The sequence below is a fragment of the Phyllobates terribilis genome, unplaced genomic scaffold (genome assembly GCF_046119375.1).
Source record: "Phyllobates terribilis strain yellow unplaced genomic scaffold, ASM4611937v1 Scaffold_8__6_contigs__length_399053987, whole genome shotgun sequence".
NCBI lineage: Eukaryota > Metazoa > Chordata > Amphibia > Anura > Dendrobatidae > Phyllobates > Phyllobates terribilis.
Window position 1 is genome coordinate 202130664 of NW_027362768.1, and position 27549 is coordinate 202158212.

The window sequence follows — 27549 nt, forward strand, 5'->3', positions numbered from 1 at the left end:
AGCCCTGACACCACTAGATGGAGCTGCTGGAGCTCTGGCCTCAGAAATCCCCTCCTGTAGACAGTTCAGCACTGACACCACTAGATGGAGCTGCTGGAGCATTGCCTCAGAAATCCCCTCCTGTAGACAGTTCAGCACTGACACCACTAGATGGAGCTGCTGGAGCTCGGCCTCAGAAATCCCCTCCTGTAGACAGTTCAGCACTGACACCACTAGATGGAGCTGCTGGAGCGCGGCCTCAGAAATCCCCTCCTGTAGACGGTTCAGCCCTGACACCACTAGATGGAGCTGCTGGAGCGCGGCCTCAGAAATCCCCTCCTGTAGACAGTTCAGCCCTGACACCACTAGATGGAGCTGCTGGAGCGCGGCCTCAGAAATCCCCTCCTGTAGACACTTCAGCCCTGACACCACTTGATGGAGCTGCTGGAGCGCGGCCTCAGAAATCCCGTCCTGTAGACACTTCTGCCCTGACATCACTAGATGGAGCTGCTGGAGCGCGGCCTCAGAAATCCCCTCCTGTAGACAGTTCAGCCCTGACTCCACTACATGAAGCTGCTGGAGCGCGGCATCAGAAATCCCCTCCTGTACACCGTTCAGCACTGACACCACTAGATGGAGCTGCTGGAGCACGGGCTCAGAAATCCCCTCCTGTAGACAGTTCAGCACTGACACCACTAGATGGAGCTGCTGGAGCACGGCCTCAGAAATCCCCTCCTGTAGACAGTTCAACACTGACACCACTAGATGGAGCTGCTGGAGCGCTGCCTCAGAAATCCCCTCCTGTAGACAGTTCAGCCCGGACACCACTAGATGGAGCTGCTGGAGCGCGGCCTCAGAAATCCCGTCCTGTAGACAGTTCAGCCCTGACACCACTAGATGGAGCTGCTGGGGCGCGGCCTCAGAAATCCCGTCCTGTAGACAGTTCAGCCCTGACACCACTAGATGGAGCTGCTGGAGTTCGTCCTCAGAAATCCCGTCCTGTAGACAGTTCAGCCCTGACACCACTAGATGGAGCTGCTGGAGGGCGGCCTCAGAAAACCCCTCCTGTAAACAGTTCAGCCCTGACACCACTAGATGGAGCTGCTGGAGCGCTTCCTCAGAAATCCCCTCCTGTAGACAATTCAGCCCTGACACCACTAGATGGAGCTGCTGGAGCTCTGGCCTCAGAAATCCACTCCTTTAGACAGTTCAGCACTGACACCACTAGATGGAGCTGCTGGAGCACGGCCTCAGAAATCCCCTCCTGTAGACAGTTCAGCACTGACACCACTAGATGGAGCTGCTGGAGCGTGGCCTCAGAAATCCCCTCTTGTAGACAGTTCATCACTGACACCACTAGATGGAGCTGCTGGAGCTCGGCCTCAGAAATCCCCTCCTGTAGACAGTTCAGCCCTGACACCACTAGATGGAGCTGCTGGAGCGCGGCCTCAGAAATCCCCTCCTGTAGACACTTCAGCCTTACACCACTTGATGGAGCTGCTGGAGCGCGGCCTCAGAAATCCCCTCCTGTAGACACTTCTGCCCTGACACCACTAGATGGAGCTGCTGGAGCGCAGCCTCAGAAATCCCGTCCTGTAGACAGTTCAAGCCTGACTCCACTACATGAAGCTGCTGGAGCGCGGCCTCAGAAATCCCCTTCTGTAGACCGTTCAGCACTGACACCACTAGATGGAGCTGCTGGAGCACGGACTCAGAAATCCCGTCCTGTAGACAGTTGAGCCCTGACACCACTAGATGGAGCTGCTGGAGCACGGCCTCAGAAATCCCCTCCTGTAGACAGTTCAGCACTGACACTACTAGATGGAGCTGCTGGAGCGCGGCCTCAGAAATCCCCTCCTGTAGAGAGTTCAGCCCTGAAACCACTAGATGGAGCTGCTGGAGCGGCCTCAGAAATCCCCTCCTGTAGACAGTTCAGCCCTGACACCACTAGATGGAGCTGCTGGAGCGGCCTGAGAAATCCCCTCCTGTAGACAGTTCAGCACTGACACCACTAGATGGAGCTGCTGGAGCGGCCTCAGAAATCCCCTCCTGTAGACAGTTCAGCACTGACACCACTAGATGGAGCTGCCAGAGCGCGGCCTCAGAAATCCCCTCCTGTAGACAGTTCAGCACTGACACTACTAGATGGAGCTGCTGGAGAGTGGCCTCAGAAATCTCCTCCTGTAGACAGTTCAGCACTGACACCACTAGATGGAGCTGCTGGAGCGTGGCCTCAGAAATCCTCTCCTGTAGACAGTTCAGCACTGACACCACTAGATGGAGCTGCTGGAGCACGGCCTCAGAAATCCCCTCCTGTAGACAGTTCAGCACTGACACCACTAGATGGAGCTGCCAGAGCGCGGCCTCAGAAATCCCCTCCTGTAGACAGTTCAGCACTGTCAACACTAGATGGAGCTGCTGGAGCGCAGCCTCAGAAATCCCCTCCTGTAGACAGTTCAGGCCTGACTCCACTAGATGGAGCTGCCGGAGCGCGGCCTCAGAAATCCCCTCCTGTAGACAGTTCAGCACTGACACCACTAGATGGAGCTGCTGGAGCACTGGCCTCAGAAATCCCCTCCTGTAGACAGTTCAGCACTGACACCACTAGATGGAGCTGCTGGAGCGCGACCTCAGAAATCCCCTCCTGTAGACACTTCAGCCCTGACACCACTAGATGGAGCTGCTGGAGCACGGCCTCAGAAATCCCCTCCTGTAGACAGTTCAGCGCTCACACCACTAGATGGAGCTGCTGGAGCACAGGACTCAGAAATCCCCTCCTGTAGACAGTTCAAGACTGAAACCACTAGATGGAGCTGCTGGAACGCGGCCTCAGAAATCCCCTCCTGTAGACACTTCAGCCCTGACACCACTAGATGGAGCTGCTGGAGCGCGGTCACAGAAATCCCCTCCTGTAGACAGTTCAGCTCTGACACCACTAGATGGAGCTGCTGGAGCGCGGCCTCAGAAATCCCCTCCTGTAGACACTTCAGCCCTGACATCACTAGCTGGAGCTGCTGGAGTTCGACCTCAGAAATCCCATCCTGTAGACCGTTCAGCCCTGACACAACTAGATGGAGCTGCTGGAGCGTGGCCTCAGAAATCCCCTCCTGTAGACAGTTCAGCGCTCACACCACTAGATGGAGCTGCTGGAGCACGGCCTCAGAAATCCCCTCCTGCAGACAGTTCAAGACTGCCACCACTAGATGGAGCTGCTGGAACACTGGCCTCAGAAATCCCCTCCTGTAGACAGTTCAGCACTGACACCACTAGATGGAGCTGCCGGAGCACTGGCCTCAGAAATCCCCTCCTGTGGACAGTTCAGCACTGACACCACTAGATGGAGCTACTGGAGCCCGGCCTCAGAAATCCCCTCCTGTAGACAGTTCAGCACTGACACCACTAGATGGAGCTGGTGGAGCGTGGCCTCAGAAATCCCCTCCTGTAGACAGTTCAGCACTGATACCACTAGATGGAGCTGCTGGAGCGTGGCCTCAGAAATCCTCTCCTGTAGACAGTTCAGCACTGACACCACTAGATGGAGCTGCTGGAGCACGGCCTCAGAAATCCCCTCCTGTAGACAGTTCAGCACTGTCAACACTAGATGGAGCTGCTGGAGCGCAGCCTTAGAAATCCCCTCCTGTAGACAGTTCAGCACTGACACCACTAGATGGAGCTGCTGGAGCGCAGCCTAAGAAATCCCCTCCTGTAGACAGTTCAGCCCTGACTCCAATAGATTGAGCTGCCGGAGCGCGGCCTCAGAAATCCCCTCCTGTAGACCGTTCAGCACTGACACCACTAGATGGAGCTGCTGGAGCACGGACTCAGAAATCCCGTCCTGTAGACAGTTCAGCCCTGACACCACTAGATGTAGCTGCTGGAGCACGGCCTCAGAAATCCCCTCCTGTAGACAGTTCAGCACTGACACTACTAGATGGAGCTGCTGGAGAGTGGCCTCAGAAATCTCCTCCTGTAGACAGTTCAGCACTGACACCACTAGATGGAGCTGCTGGAGCGTGGCCTCAGAAATCCTCTCCTGTAGACAGTTCAGCACTGACACCACTAGATGGAGCTGCTGGAGCACGGCCTCAGAAATCCCCTCCTGTAGACAGTTCAGCACTGACACCACTAGATGGAGCTGCCAGAGCGCGGCCTCAGAAATCCCCTCCTGTAGACAGTTCAGCACTGTCAACACTAGATGGAGCTGCTGGAGCGCAGCCTCAGAAATCCCCTCCTGTAGACAGTTCAGCACTGACACCACTAGATGGAGCTGCTGGAGCGCAGCCTCAGAAATCCCCTCCTGTAGACAGTTCAGGCCTGACTCCACTAGATGGAGCTGCCGGAGCGCGGCCTCAGAAATCCCCTCCTGTAGACAGTTCAGCACTGACACCACTAGATGGAGCTGCTGGAGCACTGGCCTCAGAAATCCCCTCCTGTAGACAGTTCAGCACTCACACCACTAGATGGAGCTGCTGGAGCGTGACCTCAGAAATCCCCTCCTGTAGACACTTCAGCCCTGACACCACTAGATGGAGCTGCTGGAGCACGGCCTCAGAAATCCCCTCCTGTAGACAGTTCAGCGCTCACACCACTAGATGGAGCTGCTGGAGCACAGGACTCAGAAATCCCCTCCTGTAGACAGTTCATGAGTGAAACCACTAGATGGAGCTGCTGGAGCGCGGCCTCAGAAATCCCCTCCTGTAGACACTTCAGTCCTGACACCACTAGATGGAGCTGCTGGAGCGCGGCCTCAGAAATCCCCTCCTGTAGACAGTTCATCACTGACACCACTAGATGGAGCTGCTGGAGCGCGGCCTCAGAAATCCCCTCCTGTAGCCACTTCAGCCCTGACATCACTAGATGGAGCTGCTGGAGTTCGACCTCAGAAATCCCGTCCTGTAGACCGTTCAGCCCTGACACAACTAGATGGAGCTGCTGGAGCGTGGCCTCAGAAATCCCCTCCTGTAGACAGTTCAGCGCTCACACCACTAGATGGAGCTGCTGGAGCGTGGCCTCAGAAATCCCCTCCTGTAGACAGTTCAAGACTGCCACCACTAGATGGAGCTGCTGGAACACTGGCCTCAGAAATCCCTTCCTGTAGACAGTTCAGCACTGACACCACTAGATGGAGCTGCCGGAGCACTGGCCTCAGAAATCCCCTCCTGTGGACAGTTCAGCACTGACACCACTAGATGGAGCTGCTGGAGCCCGGCCTCAGAAATCCCCTCCTGTAGACAGTTCAGCACTGACACCACTAGATGGAGCTGGTGGAGCGCGGCCTCAGAAATCCCCTCCTGTAGACAGTTCAGCACTGATACCACTAGATGGAGCTGCTGGAGCGTGGCCTCAGAAATCCTCTCCTGTAGACAGTTCAGCACTGACACCACTAGATGGAGCTGCCAGAGCGCGGCCTCAGAAATACCCTCCTGTAGACAGTTCAGCACTGTCAACACTAGATGGAGCTGCTGGAGCGCAGCCTTAGAAATCCCCTCCTGTAGACAGTTCAGCACTGACACCACTAGATGGAGCTGTTGGAGCGCAGCCTCAGAAATCCCCTCCTGTAGACAGTTCAGCCCTGACTCCAATAGATTGAGCTGCCGGAGCGCGGCCTCAGAAATCCCCTCCTGTAGACAGTTCAGCACTGACACCACTAGATGGAGCTGCTGGAGCACTGGCCTCAGAAATCCCCTCCTGTAGACAGTTCAGCACTGACACCACTAGATGGAGCTGCTGGAGCGCAACCTCAGAAATCCCCTCCTGTAGAAACTTCAGCCCTGACACCACTAGATGGAGCTGCTGGAGCGCGGCCTCAGAAATCCCCTCCTGTAGACAGTTCAGCGCTCACACCACTAGATGGAGCTGCTGGAGCACAGGCCTTAGAAATCCCCTCCTGTAGACAGTTCAAGACTGAAACCACTAGATGGAGCTGCTGGAGCGCGGCCTCAGAAATCCCCTCCTGTAGACAGTTCATCGCTGACACCACTAGATGGAGCTGCTGGAGCGCGGCCTCAGAAATCCCCTCCTGTAGACACTTCAGCCCTGACACCACTAGATGGAGCTGCTGGAGCGTGGCCTCAGAAATCCCCTCCTGTAGACAGTTCAGCTCTGACACCACTAGATGGAGCTGCTGGAGCGCGGCCTCAGAAATCCCCTCCTGTAGACACTTCAGCCCTGACATCACTAGATGGAGCTTCTGGAGTTCGACCTCAGAAATCCCGTCCTGTAGACCGTTCAGCCCTGACACCACTAGATGGAGCTGCTGGAGCGTGGCCTCAGAAATCCCCTCCAGTAGACAGCTCAGCGCTCACACCACTAGATGGAGCTGCTGGAGCACGGCCTCAGAAATCCCCTCCTGTAGACAGTTCAAGACTGCCACCACTAGATGGAGCTGCTGGAGCACTGGCCTCAGAAATCCCCTCCTGTAGACAGTTCAGCACTGACACCACTAGATGGAGCTGCCGGAGCACGGCCTCAGAAATCCCCTCCTGTAGACAGTTCAGCACTGACACCACTAGATGGAGCTGCTAGAGCGCGGCCTCAGAAATCCCCTCCTGTGGACAGTTCAGCACTGACACAACTAGATGGAGCTGCTGGAGCACTGGCCTCAGAAATCCCCTCCTAAAGACAGTTCAGCACTGACATCACTAGATGGAGCTGCTGGAGCCCGGCCTCAGAAATCCCCTCCTGTAGACAGTTCAGTGCTGACACCACTAGATGGAGCTCCTGGAGCGTGGCCTCAGAAATCCCCTCCTGTAGACAGTTCAGCACTGACACCACTAGATGGAGCTGCTGGAGCACAGCCTCAGAAATCCCCTCCTGTAGACAGTTCAGCCCTGACACCACTAGATGGAGCTGCTGGAAAGCGGCCTCAGAAATCCCCTCCTGTAGACAGTTCAGTGCTGACACCACTAGATGGAGCTCCTGGAGCGTGGCCTCAGAAATCCCCTCCTGTAGACAGTTCAGCACTGACACCAATAGATGGAGCTGCTGGAGCACAGCCTCAGAAATCCCCTCCTGTAGACAGTTCAGCACTGACACCACTAGATGGAGCTGCTGGAGCGCGGCCTCAGAAATCCCCTCCTGTAGACAGTTCAGCACTGACACCACTAGATGGAGCTGCTGGAGCACAGGCCTCAGAAATCCCCTCCTGTAGACAGTTAAGCACTGACACCACTAGATGGAGCTGCTGGAGCGGCCTCAGAAATCCCCTCCTGTAGACAGTTCAGCACTGACACCACTAGATGGAGCTGCTGGAGCGCGGCCTCAGAAATCCCCTCCTGTAGACAGATCAGCACTGACACCACTAGATGGACCTGCTGGAGCGTGGCCTCAGAAATCACCTCCTGTAGACAGATCAGCACTGACACCACTAGATGGAGCTGCTGGAAAGCGGCCTCAGAAATCCCCTCCTGTAGACAGTTCAGTGCTGACACCACTAGATGGAGCTCCTGGAGCGTGGCCTCAGAAATCCCCTCCTGTAGACAGTTCAGCACTGACACCAATAGATGGAGCTGCTGGAGCACAGCCTCAGAAATCCCCTCCTGTAGACAGTTCAGCACTGACACCACTAGATGGAGCTGCTGGAGCGCGGCCTCAGAAATCCCCTCCTGTAGACAGTTCAGCACTGACACCACTAGATGGAGCTGCTGGAGCACAGGCCTCAGAAATCCCCTCCTGTAGACAGTTAAGCACTGACACCACTAGATGGAGCTGCTGGAGCGGTCTCAGAAATCCCCTCCTGTAGACAGTTCAGCACTGACACCACTAGATGGAGCTGCTGGAGCGCGGCCTCAGAAATCCCCTCCTGTAGACAGATCAGCACTGACACCACTAGATGGACCTGCTGGAGCGTGGCCTCAGAAATCACCTCCTGTAGACAGATCAGCACTGACACCACTAGATGGAGCTGCTGGAGCGTGGCCTCAGAAATCACCTCCTGTAGACAGTTCAGCACTGACACCGCTAGAGGGAGCTGCTGGAGCGCGGCCTCAGAAATTCCCTCCTGTAGACAGTTCAGCACTGACACCACTAGATGGAGCTGCTGGAGCGTGGCCTCAGAAATCCCCTCTTGTAGACAGTTCAGCACAGACACCACTAGATGGAGCTGCTGGAGCGCGGCCTCAGAAATCCCCTCCTGTAGACAGTTCAGCACTGCCACCACTAGATGGAGCTGCTGGAGCGCGGCCTCAGAAATCCCCTCCTGTAGACAGTTCAGCACTGACACCACAAGATGGATCTGCTGGAGAGCGGCCTCAGAAATCCCCTCCTGTAGACAGTTCATCACTGACACCACTAGATGGAGCTGCTGGAGCGCGGCCTCAGAAATCCCCTCCTGTAGACTGTTCAGTACTGACACCACTAGATGGAGCTGCCAGAGCACTGGCCTCAGAAATCCCCTCCTGTAGACAGTTCAGCACTGACACCACTAGATGGAGCTGCAGGAGCACTGGTTTCAGAAATCCCCTCCTGTAGACAGTTCAGCACTGACACCACTAGATGGAGCAGCTGGAGCGCAGCCTCAGAAATCCCCTCCTGTAGACAGTTCAGCACTGACACCACTAGATGGAGCTGCTGGAGCGCAGCCTCAGAAATCCCCTCCTGTAGACAGTTCAGCCCTGACTCCACTAGATGGAGCTGCTGGAGCGCGGCCTCAGAAATCCCCTCCTGTAGACAGTTCAGCACTGACACCACTAGATGGAGCTGCTGGAGCACTGGCCTCAGAAATCCCCTCTTGTAGACAGTTCAGCACTGACATCACTAGATGGAGCTGCTGGAGCGCGGCCTCAGAAATCCCCTCCTGTAGACAGTTCAGCACTGACACCACTAGATGGAGCTGCTGGACCGCGGCCTCAGAAATCCCCTCCTGTAGACAGTTCAGCACTGACACCACTAGATGGAGCTGCTGGAGCGCGGCCTCAAAAATCCCCTCCTGCAGACAGTTCATCACTGACACCACTAGATGGAGCTGCTGGAGCGCGGCCTCAGAAATCCCCTCCTGTAGACAGTTCAGTACTGACACCACTAGATGGAGCTGCCGGAGCACTGGCCTCAGAAATACCCTCCTGTAGACAGTTCAGCACTGACACCACTAGATGGAGCTGCAGGAGCACTGGCTTCAGAAATCCCCTCCTGTAGACAGTTCAGCACTGACACCACTAGATGGAGCAGCTGGAGCGCGGCCTCAGAAATCCCCTCCTGTAGACAGTTCATCACTGACACCACTGGATGGAGCTGCCTGAGCGCGGCCTCAGAAATCCCCTCCTGTGGAGAGTTCAGCACTGACACCACTAGATGGAGCTTCTGGAGCACTGGCCTCAGAAATCCCCTCCTGTAGACAGTTCAGCACTGTCAACACTAGATGGAGCTGCTGGAGCGCAGCCTCAGAAATCCCCTCCTGTAGACAGTTCAGCACTGACACCACTAGATGGAGCTGCTGGAGCGCAGCCTCAGAAATCCCCTCCTGTAGACAGTTCAGCCCTGACTCCACTAGATGGAGCTGCCGGAGCGCGGCCTCAGAAATCCCCTCCTGTAGACAGTTCAGCACTGACACCACTAGATGGAGCTGCTGGAGCACTGGCCTCAGAAATCCCCTCTTGTAGATAGTTCAGCACTGACATCACTAGATGGAGCTGCTGGAGCGCGGCCTCAGAAATCCCCTCCTGTAGACAGTTCAGCACTGACACCACTAGATGGAACTGCTGGAGCGCGGCCTCAGAAATCCCCTCCTGCAGACAGTTCAGCACTGACACCACTAGATGGAGCTGCTGGAGCGCGGCCTCAGAAATCCCCTCCTGTAGACAGTTCAGCACTGACACCACTAGATGGAGCTGCTGGAGCGCGGCCTCAGAAATCCCCTCCTGTAGACAGTTCAGTACTGACACCACTAGATGGAGCTGCCGGAGCACTGGCCTCAGAAATACCCTCCTGTAGACAGTTCAGCACTGACACCACTAGATGGAGCTGCTGGAGCACTGGCTTCAGAAATCCCCTCCTGTAGACAGTTCAGCACTGACACCACTAGATGGAGCTGCTGGAGCGCGGCCTCAGAAATCCCCTCCTGTAGACAATTCAGCACTGACACCACTGGATGGAGCTGCTGGAGTGTGGCATCAGAAATCCCCTCCTGTAGACAGTTCAGCTCTGACATCACTAGATGGAGCTGCTGGAGCGCGGCCTCAGAAATCCCCTCCTGTAGCCACTTCAGCCCTGACATCACTAGATGGAGCTGCTGGAGTTCGACCTCAGAAATCCCGTCCTGTAGACCGTTCAGCCCTGACACAACTAGATGGAGCTGCTGGAGCGTGGCCTCAGAAATCCCCTCCTGTAGACAGTTCAGCGCTCACACCACTAGATGGAGCTGCTGGAGCGTGGCCTCAGAAATCCCCTCCTGTAGACAGTTCAAAACTGCCACTACTAGATGGAGCTGCTGGAACACTGGCCTCAGAAATCCCCTCCTGTAGACAGTTCAGCACTGACACCACTAGATGGAGCTGCCGGAGCACTGGCCTCAGAAATCCCCTCCTGTGGACAGTTCAGCACTGACACCGCTAGATGGAGCAGCTGGAGCCGGGCTTCAAAAATCCCCTCCTGTAGACAGTTCAGCACTGACACCACTAGATGGAGCTGGTGGAGCGCGGCCTCAGAAATCCCCTCCTGTAGACAGTTCAGCACTGATACCACTAGATGGAGCTGCTGGAGCGTGGCCTCAGAAATCCTCTCCTGTAGACAGTTCAGCACTGACACCACTAGATGGAGCTGCTGGAGCGCAGCCTTAGAAATCCCCTCCTGTAGACAGTTCAGCACTGACACCACTAGATGGAGCTGCTGGAGCGCAGCCTAATAAATCCCCTCCTGTAGACAGTTCAGCCCTGACTCCAATAGATTGAGCTGCCGGAGCGCGGCCTCAGAAATCCCCTCCTGTAGACAGTTCAGCACTGACACCACTAGATGGAGCTGCTGGAGCACTGGCCTCAGAAATCCCCTCCTGTAGACAGTTCAGCACTAACACCACTAGATGGAGCTGCTGGAGCGCAACCTCAGAAATCCCCTCCTGTAGACACTTCAGCCCTGACACCACTAGATGGAGCTGCTGGAGCGCGGCCTCAGAAATCCCCTCCTGTAGACAGTTCAGCGCTCACACCACTAGATGGAGCTGCTGGAGCACAGGCCTCAGAAATCCCCTCCTGTAGACAGTTCAAGACTGAAACCACTAGATGGAGCTGCTGGAGCGCGGCCTCAGAAATCCCCTCCTGTAGACAGTTCATCGCTGACACCACTAGATGGAGCTGCTGGAGCGCGGCCTCAGAAATCCCCTCCTGTAGACACTTCAGCCCTGACACCACTAGATGGAGCTGCTGGAGCGCGGCCTCAGAAATCCCCTCCTGTAGACAGTTCAGCTCAGACACCACTAGATGGAGCTGCTGGAGCGCGGCCTCAGAAATCCCCTCCTGTAGACACTTCAGCCCTGACATCACTAGATGGAGCTTCTGGAGTTCGACCTCAGAAATCCCGTCCTGTAGACCGTTCAGCCCTGACACCACTAGATGGAGCTGCTGGAGCGTGGCCTCAGAAATCCCCTCCAGTAGACAGCTCAGCGCTCACACCACTAGATGGAGCTGCTGGAGGACGGCCTCAGAAATCCCCTCCTGTAGACAGTTCAAGACTGCCACCTCTAGATGGAGCTGCTGGAGCACTGGCCTCAGAAATCCCCTCCTGTAGACAGTTCAGCACTGACACCACTAGATGGAGCTGCCGGAGCACGGCCTCAGAAATCCCCTCCTGTAGACAGTTCAGCACTGACATCACTAGATGGAGCTGCTGGAGCGCGGCCTCTGAAATCCCCTCCTGTAGACAGTTCAGCACTGACACCACTAGATGGAGCTGCTGGAGCGCGGCCTCAAAAATCCCCTCCTGCAGACAGTTCATCACTGACACCACTAGATGGAGCTGCTGGAGCGCGGCCTCAGAAATCCCCTCCTGTAGACAGTTCAGTACTGACACCACTAGATGGAGCTGCCGGAGCACTGGCCTCAGAAATACCCTCCTGTAGACAGTTCAGCACTGACACCACTAGATGGAGCTGCAGGAGCACTGGCTTCAGAAATCCCCTCCTGTAGACAGTTCAGCACTGACACCACTAGATGGAGCTTCTGGAGCACTAGCCTCAGAAATCCCCTCCTGTAGACAGTTCAGCACTGTCAACACTAGATGGAGCTGCTGGAGCGCAGCCTCAGAAATCCCCTCCTGTAGACAGTTCAGCACTGACACCACTAGATGGAGCTACTGGAGCGCATCCTCAGAAATCCCCTCCTGTAGACAGTTCAGCACTGACACCACTAGATGGAGCAGCTGGAGCGCGGCCTCAGAAATCCCCTCCTGTAGACAGTTCAGCACTGACACCACTGGATGGAGCTGCCTGAGCGCGGCCTCAGAAATCCCCTCCTGTGGACAGTTCAGCACTGACACCACTAGATGGAGCTTCTGGAGCACTGGCCTCAGAAATCCCCTCCTGTAGACAGTTCAGCACTGTCAACACTAGATGGAGCTGCTGGAGCGCAGCCTCAGAAATCCCCTCCTGTAGACAGTTCAGCACTGACACCACTAGATGGAGCTGCTGGAGCGCAGCCTCAGAAATCCCCTCCTGTAGACAGTTCAGCCCTGACTCCACTAGATGGAGCTGCCGGAGCGCGGCCTCAGAAATCCCCTCCTGTAGACAGTTCAGTACTGACACCACTAGATGGAGCTGCTGGAGCACTGGCCTCAGAAATCCCCTCTTGTAGACAGTTCAGCACTGACATCACTAGATGGAGCTGCTGGAGCGCGGCCTCAGAAATCCCCTCCTGTAGACAGTTCAGCACTGACACCACTAGATGGAGCTGCTGGAGCGCGGCCTCAGAAATCCCCTCCTGTAGACAGTTCAGCACTGACACCACTAGATGGAGCTGCTGGAGCGCGGCCTCAAAAATCCCCTACTGCAGACAGTTCATCACTGACACCACTAGATAGAGCTGCTGGAGCGCGGCCTCAGAAATCCCCTCCTGTAGATAGTTCAGTACTGACACCACTAGATGGAGCTGCCGGAGCACTGGCCTCAGAAATACCCTCCTGTAGACAGTTCAGCACTGACACCACTAGATGGAGCTGCAGGAGCACTGGCTTCAGAAATCCCCTCCTGTAGACAGTTCAGCACTGACACCACTAGATGGAGCAGCTGGAGCGCGGCCTCAGAAATCCCCTCCTGTAGACAGTTCATCACTGACACCACTGGATGGAGCTGCCTGAGCGCGGCCTCAGAAATCCCCTCCTGTGGACAGTTCAGCACTGACACCACTAGATGGAGCTTCTGGAGCACTGGCCTCAGAAATCCCCTCCTGTAGACAGTTCAGCACTGTCAACACTAGATGGAGCTGCTGGAGCGCAGCCTCAGAAATCCCCTCCTGTAGACAGTTCAGCACTGACACCACTAGATGGAGCTGCTAGAGCGCAGCCTCAGAAATCCCCTCCTGTAGACAGTTCAGCCCTGACTCCACTAGATGGAGCTGCCGGAGCGCGGCCTCAGAAATCCCCTCCTGTAGACAGTTCAGCACTGACACCACTAGATGGAGCTGCTGGAGCACTGGCCTCAGAAATCCCCTCTTGTAGACAGTTCAGCACTGACATCACTAGATGGAGCTGCTGGAGCGCGGCCTCAGAAATCCCCTCCTGTAGACAGTTCAGCACTGACACCACTAGATGGAGCTGCTGGAGCGCGGCCTCAGAAATCCCCTCCTGTAGACAGTTCAGCACTGACACCACTAGATGGAGCTGCTGGAGCGCGGCCTCAAAAATCCCCTCCTGCAGACAGTTCATCACTGACACCACTAGATGGAGCTGCTGGAGCGCGGCCTCAGAAATCCCCTCCTGTAGACAGTTCAGTACTGACACCACTAGATGGAGCTGCCGGAGCACTGGCCTCAGAAATACCCTCCTGTAGACAGTTCAGAACTGACACCACTAGATGGAGATGCTGGAGCACTGGCTTCAGAAATCCCCTCCTGTAGACAGTTCAGCACTGACACCACTAGATGGAGCTGCTGGAGCGCGGCCTCAGAAATCCCCTCCTGTAGACAGTTCAGCACTGACACCACTGGATGGAGCTGCTGGAGTGTGGCATCAGAAATCCCCTCCTGTAGACAGTTCAGCGCTGACTCCACTAGATGGAGCTGCTGGAACGTGTCCTCAGAATTCCCCTCCTGTAGACAGTTCAGCACGGACACCACTAGATGGAGTTGCCGGAGCGCAGGCCCCAGAAATCCCCTCCTGTAGACAGTTCAGCACTGACACCACTAGATGGAGCTGCTGGAGCATGACATCAGAAATCCCCTCCTGTAGACAATTCAGCACTGTCACCACTAGATGGAGCTGCTGGAGCACTGGCCTCAGAAATCCCCTCCTGTAGACAGTTCACCACTGACACCACTAGATGGAGCTGCTGGAGCGCGGGCCTCAGAAATCCCTTCTTGTAGACAGTTCAGCACTGACACATCTAGATGGATCTGCTGGAGCACGGGCCTCAGAAATCCCCTCCTCTAGACAGTTCACCACTGACACCACTAGATGGAGCTGCTGGAGCGCGGGCCTCAGAAATCCCTTCTTGTAGACAGTTCAGCATTGACACCACTAGATGGAGCTGCTCGAGCCCGGCCTCAGAAATCTCCTCCTGTAGACAGTTCAGCACTGACACCACTAGATGGAGCTGCTGGAGCACTGGCCTCAGAAATCCCCTCCTGTAGACAGTTCTGCACTGACACCACTGGATGGAGCTGCCGGAGCGCGGCCTCAGAAATCCCCTACTGTGGAGAGTTCAGCACTAACACCACTAGATGGAGCTGCTGGAACATGGCCTCAGAAATCCCCTCCTGTAGACAGTTCAGCACTGACACCACTAAATGGAGCTGCTGGAGCGCTGCCTCAGAAATCCCTTCCTGTGGACAGTTCAGCACTGACAACACTAGATGGAGCTGCTGGAGCACTGGCCTCAGAAATCCCCTCCTGTAGACAGTTCAGCACTGCCACCACTAGATGGAGCTTCTGGAGCGCGGCCTCAGAAATCCCCTCCTGTAGACAGTTCAGCACTGACACCACTAGATGTAGCTGCTGGAGTACTGGCCTCAGAAATCCCTTCCTGTGGGCAGTTCAGCACTGAAACCACTAGATGGAGCTGCTGGAGCGCCGGCCTCAGAAATCCCTTCTTGTAGACAGTTCAGCACTGACACCACTAGATGGAGCTGCTGCAGCGTGGCCTCAGAAATCTCCTCCTTTAGACAGTTCAGCACTGACACCACTAGATGGAGCTGCTGGAGCACTGGCCTCAGAAATCCCCTCCTGTAGACAGTTCTGCACTGACACCACTGGATGGAGCTGCCGGAGCGCGGTGTCAGAAATTCCCTCCTGTGAACAGTTCAGCAATGACACCACTAGATGGAGCTCCTGGAACATGGCCTCTGAAATCCCATCCTGTAGACAGTTCAGCCCTGACACCACTAGATGGAGCTGCTGGAGCGCAGCCTCAGAAATCCCCTCCTGTAGACAGTTCAGCCCTGACTCCACTAGATGGAGCTGCCGGAGCGCGGCCTCAGAAATCCCCTCCTGTAGACAGTTCAGCACTGACACCACTAGATGGAGCTGCTGGAGCACTGGCCTCAGAAATCCCCTCTTGTAGACAGTTCAGCACTGACATCACTAGATGGAGCTGCTGGAGCGCGGCCTCAGAAATCCCCTCCTGTAGACAGTTCAGCACTGACACCACTAGATGGAGCTGCTGGAGCGCGGCCTCAGAAATCCCCTCCTGTAGACAGTTCAGCACTGACACCACTAGATGGAGCTGCTGGAGCGCGGCCTCAAAAATCCCCTACTGCAGACAGTTCATCACTGACACCACTAGATAGAGCTGCTGGAGCGCGGCCTCAGAAATCCCCTCCTGTAGATAGTTCAGTACTGACACCACTAGATGGAGCTGCCGGAGCACGGCCTCAGAAATCCCCTCCTGTAGACAGTTCAGCACTGACACCACTAGATGGAGCTGCAGGAGCACTGGCTTCAGAAATCCCCTCCTGTAGACAGTTCAGCACTGACACCACTAGATGGAGCAGCTGGAGCGCGGCCTCAGAAATCCCCTCCTGTAGACAGTTCATCACTGACACCACTGGATGGAGCTGCCTGAGCGCGGCCTCAGAAATCCCCTCCTGTGGACAGTTCAGCACTGACACCACTAGATGGAGCTTCTGGAGCACTGGCCTCAGAAATCCCCTCCTGTAGACAGTTCAGCACTGTCAACACTAGATGGAGCTGCTGGAGCGCAGCCTCAGAAATCCCCTCCTGTAGACAGTTCAGCACTGACACCACTAGATGGAGCTGCTAGAGCGCAGCCTCAGAAATCCCCTCCTGTAGACAGTTCAGCCCTTACTCCACTAGATGGAGCTGCCGGAGCGCGGCCTCAGAAATCCCCTCCTGTAGACAGTTCAGCACTGACACCACTAGATGGAGCTGCTGGAGCACGGGCCTCAGAAATCCCCTCCTCTAGACAGTTCACCACTGACACCACTAGATGGAGCTGCTGGAGCGCGGGCCTCAGAAATCCCTTCTTGTAGACAGTTCAGCATTGACACCACTAGATGGAGCTGCTCGAGCCCGGCCTCAGAAATCTCCTCCTGTAGACAGTTCAGCACTGACACCACTAGATGGAGCTGCTGGAGCACTGGCCTCAGAAATCCCCTCCTGTAGACAGTTCTGCACTGACACCACTGGATGGAGCTGCCGGAGCGCGGCCTCAGAAATCCCCTACTGTGGAGAGTTCAGCACTAACACCACTAGATGGAGCTGCTGGAACATGGCCTCAGAAATCCCCTCCTGTAGACAGTTCAGCACTGACACCACTAAATGGAGCTGCTGGAGCGCTGCCTCAGAAATCCCTTCCTGTGGACAGTTCAGCACTGACAACACTAGATGGAGCTGCTGGAGCACTGGCCTCAGAAATCCCCTCCTGTAGACAGTTCAGCACTGCCACCACTAGATGGAGCTTCTGGAGCGCGGCCTCAGAAATCCCCTCCTGTAGACAGTTCAGCACTGACACCACTAGATGTAGCTGCTGGAGTACTGGCCTCAGAAATCCCTTCCTGTGGGCAGTTCAGCACTGAAACCACTAGATGGAGCTGCTGGAGCGCCGGCCTCAGAAATCCCTTCTTGTAGACAGTTCAGCACTGACACCACTAGATGGAGCTGCTGCAGCGTGGCCTCAGAAATCTCCTCCTTTAGACAGTTCAGCACTGACACCACTAGATGGAGCTGCTGGAGCACTGGCCTCAGAAATCCCCTCCTGTAGACAGTTCTGCACTGACACCACTGGATGGAGCTGCCGGAGCGCGGTGTCAGAAATTCCCTCCTGTGAACAGTTCAGCAATGACACCACTAGATGGAGCTCCTGGAACATGGCCTCTGAAATCCCATCCTGTAGACAGTTCAGCCCTGACACCACTAGATGGAGCTGCTGGAGCGCAGCCTCAGAAATCCCCTCCTGTAGACAGTTCAGCCCTGACTCCACTAGATGGAGCTGCCGGAGCGCGGCCTCAGAAATCCCCTCCTGTAGACAGTTCAGCACTGACACCACTAGATGGAGCTGCTGGAGCACTGGCCTCAGAAATCCCCTCTTGTAGACAGTTCAGCACTGACATCACTAGATGGAGCTGCTGGAGCGCGGCCTCAGAAATCCCCTCCTGTAGACAGTTCAGCACTGACACCACTAGATGGAGCTGCTGGAGCGCGGCCTCAGAAATCCCCTCCTGTAGACAGTTCAGCACTGACACCACTAGATGGAGCTGCTGGAGCGCGGCCTCAAAAATCCCCTACTGCAGACAGTTCATCACTGACACCACTAGATAGAGCTGCTGGAGCGCGGCCTCAGAAATCCCCTCCTGTAGATAGTTCAGTACTGACACCACTAGATGGAGCTGCCGGAGCACGGCCTCAGAAATCCCCTACTGTGGAGAGTTCAGCACTAACACCACTAGATGGAGCTGCTGGAACATGGCCTCAGAAATCCCCTCCTGTAGACAGTTCAGCACTGACACCACTAAATGGAGCTGCTGGAGCGCTGCCTCAGAAATCCCTTCCTGTGGACAGTTCAGCACTGACACCACTAGATGGAGCAGCTGGAGCACTGGCTTCTGAAATCCCCTCCTGTAGACAGTTCAGCACTGACACCACTGGATGGAGCTGCCAGAGCGCGGCCTCAGAAATCCCCTCCTGTGGACAGTTCAGCACTGACACCACTAGATGGAGATGCCGGAGCGCAGTCCCCAGAAATCCCCTCCTGTAGACAGTTCAGCACTGACACAACTAGATGGAGCTGCTGAAGCACGGGCCTCAGAAATCCCCTCCTGTAGACAGTTCAGCACTGACACCACTAGATGGTGCTGCTGGAGCGCGGGCCTCAGAAATCCCTTCTTGAAGACAGTTCAGCACTGACACCACTAGATGGAGCTGCTGGAGCGTTGCCTCAGAAATCTCCTCCTGTAGACAGTTCAGCACTGACACCACTAGATGGAGCTGCTGGAGCACTGGCCTCAGAAATCCCCTCCTGTAGACAGTTCTGCACTGACAACACTGGATGGAGCTGCCGAAGCGTGGCCTCAGAAATCCCTTCCTGTGGACAGTTCAGCACTGACACCACTAGATGGAGCTGCTGGAACGTGGCCTCAGAAATCCCCTCCTGTAGACAGTTCAGCACTGACACCACTAGATGGAGCTGCTGGAGCGCGGCCTCAGAAATCCCCTCCTGTAGACAGTTCAGTACTGACACCACTAGATGGAGCTGCCGGAGCACTGGCCTCAGAAATACCCTCCTGTAGACAGTTCAGAACTGACACCACTAGATGGAGCTGCTGGAGCGCGGCCTCAGAAATCCCCTCCTGTAGACAGTTCAGCACTGACACCACTGGATGGAGCTGCTGGAGTGTGGCATCAGAAATCCCCTCCTGTAGACAGTTCAGCGCTGACACCACTAGATGGAGCTGCTGGAACGTGTCCTCAGAATTCCCCTCCTGTAGACAGTTCAGCACGGACACCACTAGATGGAGTTGCCGGAGCGCAGGCCCCAGAAATCCCCTCCTGTAGACAGTTCAGCACTGACACCACTAGATGGAGCTGCTGGAGCATGACATCAGAAATCCCCTCCTGTAGACAATTCAGCACTGTCACCACTAGATGGAGCTGCTGCAGCACTGGCCTCAGAAATCCCCTCCTGTAGACAGTTCACCACTGACACCACTAGATGAAGCTGCTGGAGCGCGGGCCTCAGTAATCCCTTCTTGTAGACAGTTCAGTACTGACACATCTAGATGGATCTGCTGGAGCACGGGCCTCAGAAATCCCCTCCTCTAGACAGTTCACCACTGACACCACTAGATGGAGCTGCTGGAGCGCGGGCCTCAGAAATCCCTTCTTGTAGACAGTTCAGCATTGACACCACTAGATGGAGCTGCTGGAGCCCGGCCTCAGAAATCTCCTCCTGTAGACAGTTCAGCACTGACACCACTAGATGGAGCTGCTGGAGCACTGGCCTCAGAAATCCCCTCCTGTAGACAGTTCTGCACTGACACCACTGGATGGAGCTGCCGGAGCGCGGCCTCAGAAATCCCCTACTGTAGACAGTTCAGCATTGACACCACTAGATGGAGCTGCTGGAGCCCGGCCTCAGAAATCTCCTCCTGTAGACAGTTCAGCACTGACACCACTAGATGGAGCTGCTGGAGCACTGGCCCCAGAAATCCCCTCCTGTAGACAGTTCAGCACTGACACCACTAGATGGAGCTGCTGGAGCATGACATCAGAAATCCCCTCCTGTAGACAGTTCAGCACTGACACCACTAGATGGAGCTGCTGGAGCACTGGCCTCAGAAATCCCCTCCTGTAGACAGTTCTGCACTGACACCACTGGATGGAGCTGCCGGAGCGCGGCCTCAGAAATCCCCTACTGTGGAGAGTTCAGCACTAACACCACTAGATGGAGCTGCTGGAACATGGCCTCAGAAATCCCCTCCTGTAGACAGTTCAGCACTGACACCACTAAATGGAGCTGCTGGAGCGCTGCCTCAGAAATCCCTTCCTGTGGACAGTTCAGCACTGACACCACTAGATGGAGCAGCTGGAGCACTGGCTTCAGAAATCCCCTCCTGTGGACAGTTCAGCACTGACACCACTAGATGGAGATGCCGGAGCGCAGTCCCCAGAAATCCCCTCCTGTAGACAGTTCAGCACTGACACAACTAGATGGAGCTGCTGAAGCACGGGCCTCAGAAATCCCCTCCTGTAGACAGTTCAGCACTGACACCACTAGATGGTGCTGCTGGAGCGCGGGCCTCAGAAATCCCTTCTTGAAGACAGTTCAGCACTGACACCACTAGATGGAGCTGCTGGAGCGTTGCCTCAGAAATCTCCTCCTGTAGACAGTTCAGCACTGACACCACTAGATGGAGCTGCTGGAGCACTGGCCTCAGAAATCCCCTCCTGTAGACAGTTCTGCACTGACAACACTGGATGGAGCTGCCGAAGCGTGGCCTCAGAAATCCCTTCCTGTGGACAGTTCAGCAATGACACCACTAGATGGAGCTGCTGGAACGTGGCCTCAGAAATCCCCTCCTGTAGACAGTTCAGCACTGACACCACTAGATGGAGCTGCTGGAGCGCCGCCTCAGAAATCCCTTCCTGTAGACAGCTCAGCACTGACAACACTAGATGGAGCTGCTGGAGCACTGATCTCCGAAATCCCCTCCTGTAGACAGTTCAGCACTGCCACCACTAGATGGAGCTGCTGGAGCGCGGCCTCAGAAATCCCCTCCTGTAGACAGTTCAGCACTGACACCACTAGATGGAGCTGCTGGAGTGCGGCCTCAGAAATCCCCTCCTGTAGACAGTTCAGCACTGACACCACTAGATGGAGCTGCTGGAGCGCGGGCCTCAGAAATCCCCTCCTGTAGACAGTACAGCACTGACACCACTAGATGGAGCTGCTGGAACGTGGCCTCAGAAACCTCCTCCTGTAGACCGTTCAGCACTGACACCACTAGATGGAGCTGCTGGAGCACTGGCCTCAGAAATCCCCTCCTGTAGACAGTTCAGCACTAACACCACTAGATGGAGCTGCTGGAGCACTGGCCTCAGAAAACCCCTCCTGTAGACAGTTCAGCACTGACACCACAAGATGGAGCTGCTGGAACGCGGCCTCAGAAATCTCCTCCTGTAGACATTTCAGCACTAACACCACTAGATGGAGCTGCTGGAGCACTGGCCTCAGAAATCCCCTCCTATAGACTGTTCAGTACTTACACCACTAGATGGAGCTGCTTGAGCGCGGCCTCAGAAATCCCCTCCTGTAGACAGTTCAGCACTGACAACACTAGATGGAGCTGCTGGAGCGCGGCCTCAGAAATCCCCTCCTGTAGACAGTTCATCACTGACACCACTAGATGGAGTTGCTGGAGCGCGGCCTAAGAAATCTCCTATTGTAGACAGTTCAGCCCTGACACCACTAGATGGAGCTGCTGGAGCGCGGCCTCAGAAATTCCCTCCTGTAGACAGTTCAGCACTGACACCACTAGATGGAGCTGCTGGAGCGCGGTCTCAGAAATCCCGTCCTGTAGACAGTTCAGCCCTGACACCACTAGATGGAGCTGCTGGAGCGCGGTCTCAGAAATCCCCTCCTGTAGACAGTTCAGCACTGACACCACTAGATGGAGATGCTGGAGTCCGTCCTCAGAAATCCCGTCCTGAATACAGTTCAGCACTGACACCACTAGATGGAGCTGCTGGAGTTCGTCCTCAGAAATCCCGTCCTGTAGACAGTTCAGCACTGACACCACTAGATGGAGCTGCTCGAGCACGGCCTCAGAAATCCCCTCCTGTAGACAGTTCAGCACTGACACCACTAGATGGAGCTGCTGGAGTTCGTCCTCCGAAATCCCCTCATGTAGACAGTTCAGCACTGTCACCACTAGATGGAGCTGCTGGAGCGCGGGCCTCAGAAATCCCCTCCTATAGACAGTTCAGCTCTGACACCACTAGATGGAGCTGCTGGAGTTCGTCCTCAGAAATCCCGTCCTGTAGATGGAGCTGCTGGAGCACTGGCCTCAGAAATCCCCTCCTATAGACAGTTCAGCTCTGACACCACTGGATGGAGCTGCTGGAACGTGGCCTCAGAAATCCCCTCCTGTAGACAGTTCAGCACTGACACCACTAGATGGAGCTGCTGAAGCGCGGCCTCAGAAATCCTCTCCTGTAGACAATTCAGCCCTGACACCACTAGATGGAGCTGCTGGAGCGCCGCCTCAGAAATCTCCTCCTGTAGACAGATCAGCACTGACACCACTAGATGAAGCTGCTGGAGTGCGGCCTCAGAAATCCTCTCCAGTAGACAGTACAGCCCTGCCACCCCTAGATGGAGCTGCTGGAGCTCGGCCTCAGAAAACCCCTCCTGTAGACAGTTCAGCACTGACACCACTAGATGGAGATGCTGGAGCACTGGCCTCAGAAATGCCCTCCTGTAGACAGTTCAGCTCTGACACCACTAGATGGAGCTGCTGGAGCGCGGCCTCAGAAATCCCCTCCTGTAGACAGTTCAGCACTGACACCACTAGATGGAGCTGCTGGAGCGCGGCCTCAGAAATCCCCTCCTGTAGACAGTTCACCACTGACACCACTAGATGGAGCTGCTGGAGCGCGGGCCTCAGAAATCCCTTCTTGTAGACAGTTCAGCACTGACACCACTAGATGGAGATGCTGGAGCACGGCCTCAGAAATCTCCTCCTGTAGACAGTTCAGCACTGACACCACTAGATGGAGCTGCTGGAGCACTGGCCTCAGAAATCCCCTCCAGTAGACAGTTCTGCACTGACACCACTGGATGGAGCTGCCGGAGCGCGGCCTCAGAAATCCCCTACTGTGTCCAGTTCAGCACTGACACCACTAGATGGAGCTGCTGGAACGTGGCCTCAGAAATCCCCTCCTGTAGACAGTTCAGCACTGACACCACTAGATGGAGCTGCTGAAGCGCGGCCTCAGAAATCCTCTCCTGTAGACAATTGAGCCCTGACACCACTAGATGGAGCTGCTGGAGCGCCGCCTCAGAAATCTCCTCCTGTAGACAGATCAGCACTGACACCACTAGATGGAGCTGCTGAAGCGCGGCCTCAGAAATCCTCTCCTGTAGACAATTCAGCCCTGCCACCCCTAGATGGAGCTGCTGGAGCTCGGCCTCAGAAAACCCCTCCTGTAGACAGTTCAGCACTGACACCACTAGATGGAGATGCTGGAGCACTGGCCTCAGAAATGCCCTCCTGTAGACAGTTCAGCTCTGACACCACTAGATGGAGCTGCTGGAGCGCGGCCTCAGAAATCCCCTCCTGTAGACAGTTCAGCACTGACACCACTAGATGGAGCTGCTGGAGCGCGGCCCCAGAAATCCCCTCCTGTAGACAGTTCAAGACTGACACCACTAGATGGAGCTGCTGGAGTGCGGCCTCAGAAATCCCCTCCTGTAGACAGTTCAGCACTGACACCACTAGATGGAGCAGCTGGAGCACTGGCTTCTGAAATCCCCTCCTGTAGACAGTTCAGCACTGACACCACTGGATGGAGCTGCCAGAGCGCGGCCTCAGAAATCCCCTCCTGTGGACAGTTCAGCACTGACACCACTAGATGGAGATGCCAGAGCGCAGTCCCCAGAAATCCCCTCCTGTAGACAGTTCAGCACTGACACAACTAGATGGAGCTGCTGAAGCACGGGCCTCAGAAATCCCCTCCTGTAGACAGTTCAGCACTGACACCACTAGATGGTGCTGCTGGAACTTGGCCTCAGAAATCCCCTCCTGTAGACAGTTCAGCACTGACACCACTAGATGGAGCTGCCGGAGCACTGGCCTCAGAAATCCCCTCCTGTAGACAGTTCAGCCCTGACACCACTATATGGAGCTGCTGGAGTGTGGCCTCAGAAATCCCCTCCTGTAGACAGTTCAGCACTGACACCACTAGATGAAGCTGCTGGAGCACTGGCCTCAGAAATCCCCTCCTGTAGACAGTTCAGCCCTGACACCACTAGATGGAGCTGCTGGAGTTTGGCCTCAGAAATCCCCTCCTGTAGACAGTTCAGCACTGACACCACTAGATGGAGCTGCTGGAGCTCGGGCCTCAGAAATCCCCTCCTGTAGACAGTTCAGCCATGACACCACTAGATGTAGCTGCCAGAGCGCGGCCTCAGAAATCTCCTCCTGTAGACAGTTCAGCACTGACACCACTAGATGGAGCTGCTGGAGCACTGGCCTCAGAAATCCCCTCCTGTAGACAGTTCAGTCCTGACACCACTAGATGGAGCTGCTGAAGCGTGGCCTCAGAAATCCCCTCCTGTAGACAGTTCAGCACTGACACCACTAGATGGAGCTGCTGGAGCGTGGCCTCAGAAATCCCCTCCTGTAGACTGTTCAGCACTGACACCACTAGATGGAGCTGCCGGAGCGCAGGCCCCAGAAATCCCCTCCTGTAGACAGTTCAGCACTGACACCACTAGATGGAGCTGCTGGAGCACGGCCTCAGAAATCCCCTCCTGTAGACAGTTCTGCACTGACACAACTGGATGGAGCTGCCGGAGCACAGCCTCAGAAATCCCCTCCTGTAGACAGTTCAGCACTGACACCACTAGATGGAGCTGCTGGAACGTGGCCTCAGAAATCCCCTCCTGTAGACAGTTCAGCATTGCCACCACTAGATGGAGCTGCTGAAGCGCGGCCTCAGAAATCCTCTCCTGTAGACAGTTCAGCCCTGACACCACTAGATGGAGCTGCTGGAGTTCGTCCTCAGAAATCCCGTCCTGTAGATGGAGCTGCTGGAGCACTGGCCTCAGAAATCCCCTCCTATAGACAGTTCAGCTCTGACACCACTGGATGGAGCTGCTGGAACGTGGCCTCAGAAATCCCCTCCTGTAGACAGTTCAGCACTGACACCACTAGATGGAGCTGCTGAAGTGCGGCCTCAGAAATCCTCTCCTGTAGACAATTCAGCCCTGAAACCACTAGATGGAGCTGCTGGAGCGCCGCCTCAGAAATCTCCTCCTGTAGACAGTACAGCCCTGCCACCCCTAGATGGAGCTGCTGGAGCTCGGCCTCAGAAAACCCCTCCTGTAGACAGTTCAGCACTGACACCACTAGATGGAGATGCTGGAGCACTGGCCTCAGAAATGCCCTCCTGTAGACAGTTCAGCTCTGACACCACTAGATGGAGCTGCTGGAGCGCGGCCTCAGAAATCCCCTCCTGTAGACAGTTCAGCACTGACCCCACTAGATGGAGCTGCTGGAGCGCGGCCTCAGAAATCCCCTCCTGTAGACAGTTCACCACTGACACCACTAGATGGAGCTGCTGGAGCGCGGGCCTCAGAAATCCCTTCTTGTAGACAGTTCAGCACTGACACCACTAGATGGAGCTGCTGGAGCACGGCCTCAGAAATCTCCTCCTGTAGACAGTTCAGCACTGACACCACTAGATGGAGCTGCTGGAGCACTGGCCTCAGAAATCCCCTCCAGTAGACAGTTCTGCACTGACACCACTGGATGGAGCTGCCGGAGCGCGGCCTCAGAAATCCCCTACTGTGTCCAGTTCAGCACTGACACCACTAGATGGAGCTGCTGGAACGTGGCCTCAGAAATCCCCTCCTGTAGACAGTTCAGCACTGACACCACTAGATGGAGCTGCTGAAGCGCGGCCTCAGAAATCCTCTCCTGTAGACAATTCAGCCCTGACACCACTAGATGGAGCTGCTGGAGCGCCGCCTCAGAAATCTCCTCCTGTAGACAGATCAGCACTGACACCACTAGATGGAGCTGCTGAAGCGCGGCCTCAGAAATCCTTTCCTGTAGACAATTCAGCCCTGCCACCCCTAGATGGAGCTGCTGGAGCTCGGCCTCAGAAAACCCCTCCTGTAGACAGTTCAGCACTGACACCACTAGATGGAGATGCTGGAGCACTGGCCTCAGAAATGCCCTCCTGTAGACAGTTCAGCTCTGACACCACCAGATGGAGCTGCTGGAGCGCGGCCTCAGAAATCCCCTCCTGTAGACAGTTCAGCACTGACACCACTAGATGGAGCTGCTGGAGCGCGGCCCCAGAAATCCCCTCCTGTAGACAGTTCAAGACTGACACCACTAGATTGAGCTGCTGGAGCACTGGCCTCAGAAATCCCCTCCTGTAGACAGTTCAGCACTGACACCACTAGATGGAGCAGCTGGAGCACTGGCTTCTGAAATCCCCTCCTGTAGACAGTTCAGCACTGACACCACTGGATGGAGCTGCCAGAGCGCGGCCTCAGAAATCCCCTCCTGTGGACAGTTCAGCACTGACACCACTAGATGGAGCTGCTGAAGCACGGGCCTCAGAAATCCCCTCCTGTAGACAGTTCAGCACTGACACCACTAGATGGTGCTGCTGGAACTTGGCCTCAGAAATCCCCTCCTGTAGACAGTTCAGCACTGACACAACTAGATGGAGCTGCTGAAGCACGGGCCTCAGAAATCCCCTCCTGTAGACAGTTCAGCACTGACACCACTAGATGGTGCTGCTGGAACTTGGCCTCAGAAATCCCCTCCTGTAGACAGTTCAGCACTGACACCACTAGATGGAGCTGCTGGAGCGTCGCCTCAGAAATCCCTTCTTGTAGACAGTTCAGCACTGACAACACTAGATGGAGCTGCTGGAGCACTGATCTCCGAAATCCCCTCCTGTAGACAGTTCAGCACTGCCACCACTAGATGGAGCTGCTGGAGCGCGGCCTCAGAAATCCCCTCCTGTAGACAGTTCAGCACTGACACCACTAGATGGAGCTGCTGGAGTGCGGCCTCAGAAATCCCCTCCTGTAGACAGTTCAGCACTGACACCACTAGATGGAGCTGCTGGAGCGCGGGCCTCAGAAATCCCCTCCTGTAGACAGTACAGCACTGACACCACTAGATGGAGCTGCTGCAGCACTCGCCTCAGAAATCCCCTCCTGTAGACAGTTCAGCACTGACACTACTAGATGGAGCTGCTGGAGCGCGGCCTCAGAAATCCCCTCCTGTAGACAGTACAGCACTGACACCACTAGATGGAGCTGCTGGAGAACTGGCCTCAGAAATCCCCTCCTGTAGACAGTTCAGCACTGACACCACTAGATGGAGCTGCTGGAGCGCGGCCTCAGAAATCCCCTCCTGTAGACAGTTCAGTACCGACACCACTAGATGGAGCTGCTGGAGAGCGGCCTCAGAAATCCCCTCCTGTAGACAGTTCAGCACTGACACCACTAGATGGAGCTGCCGGAGCACTGGCCTCAGAAATCCCCTCCTGTAGACAGTTCAGCCCTGACACCACTATATGGAGCTGCTGGAGTGTGGCCTCAGAAATCCCCTCCTGTAGACAGTTCAGCACTGACACCACTAGATGAAGCTGCTGGAGCACTGGCCTCAGAAATCCCCTCCTGTAGACAGTTCAGCCCTGACACCACTAGATGGAGCTGCTGGAGTTTGG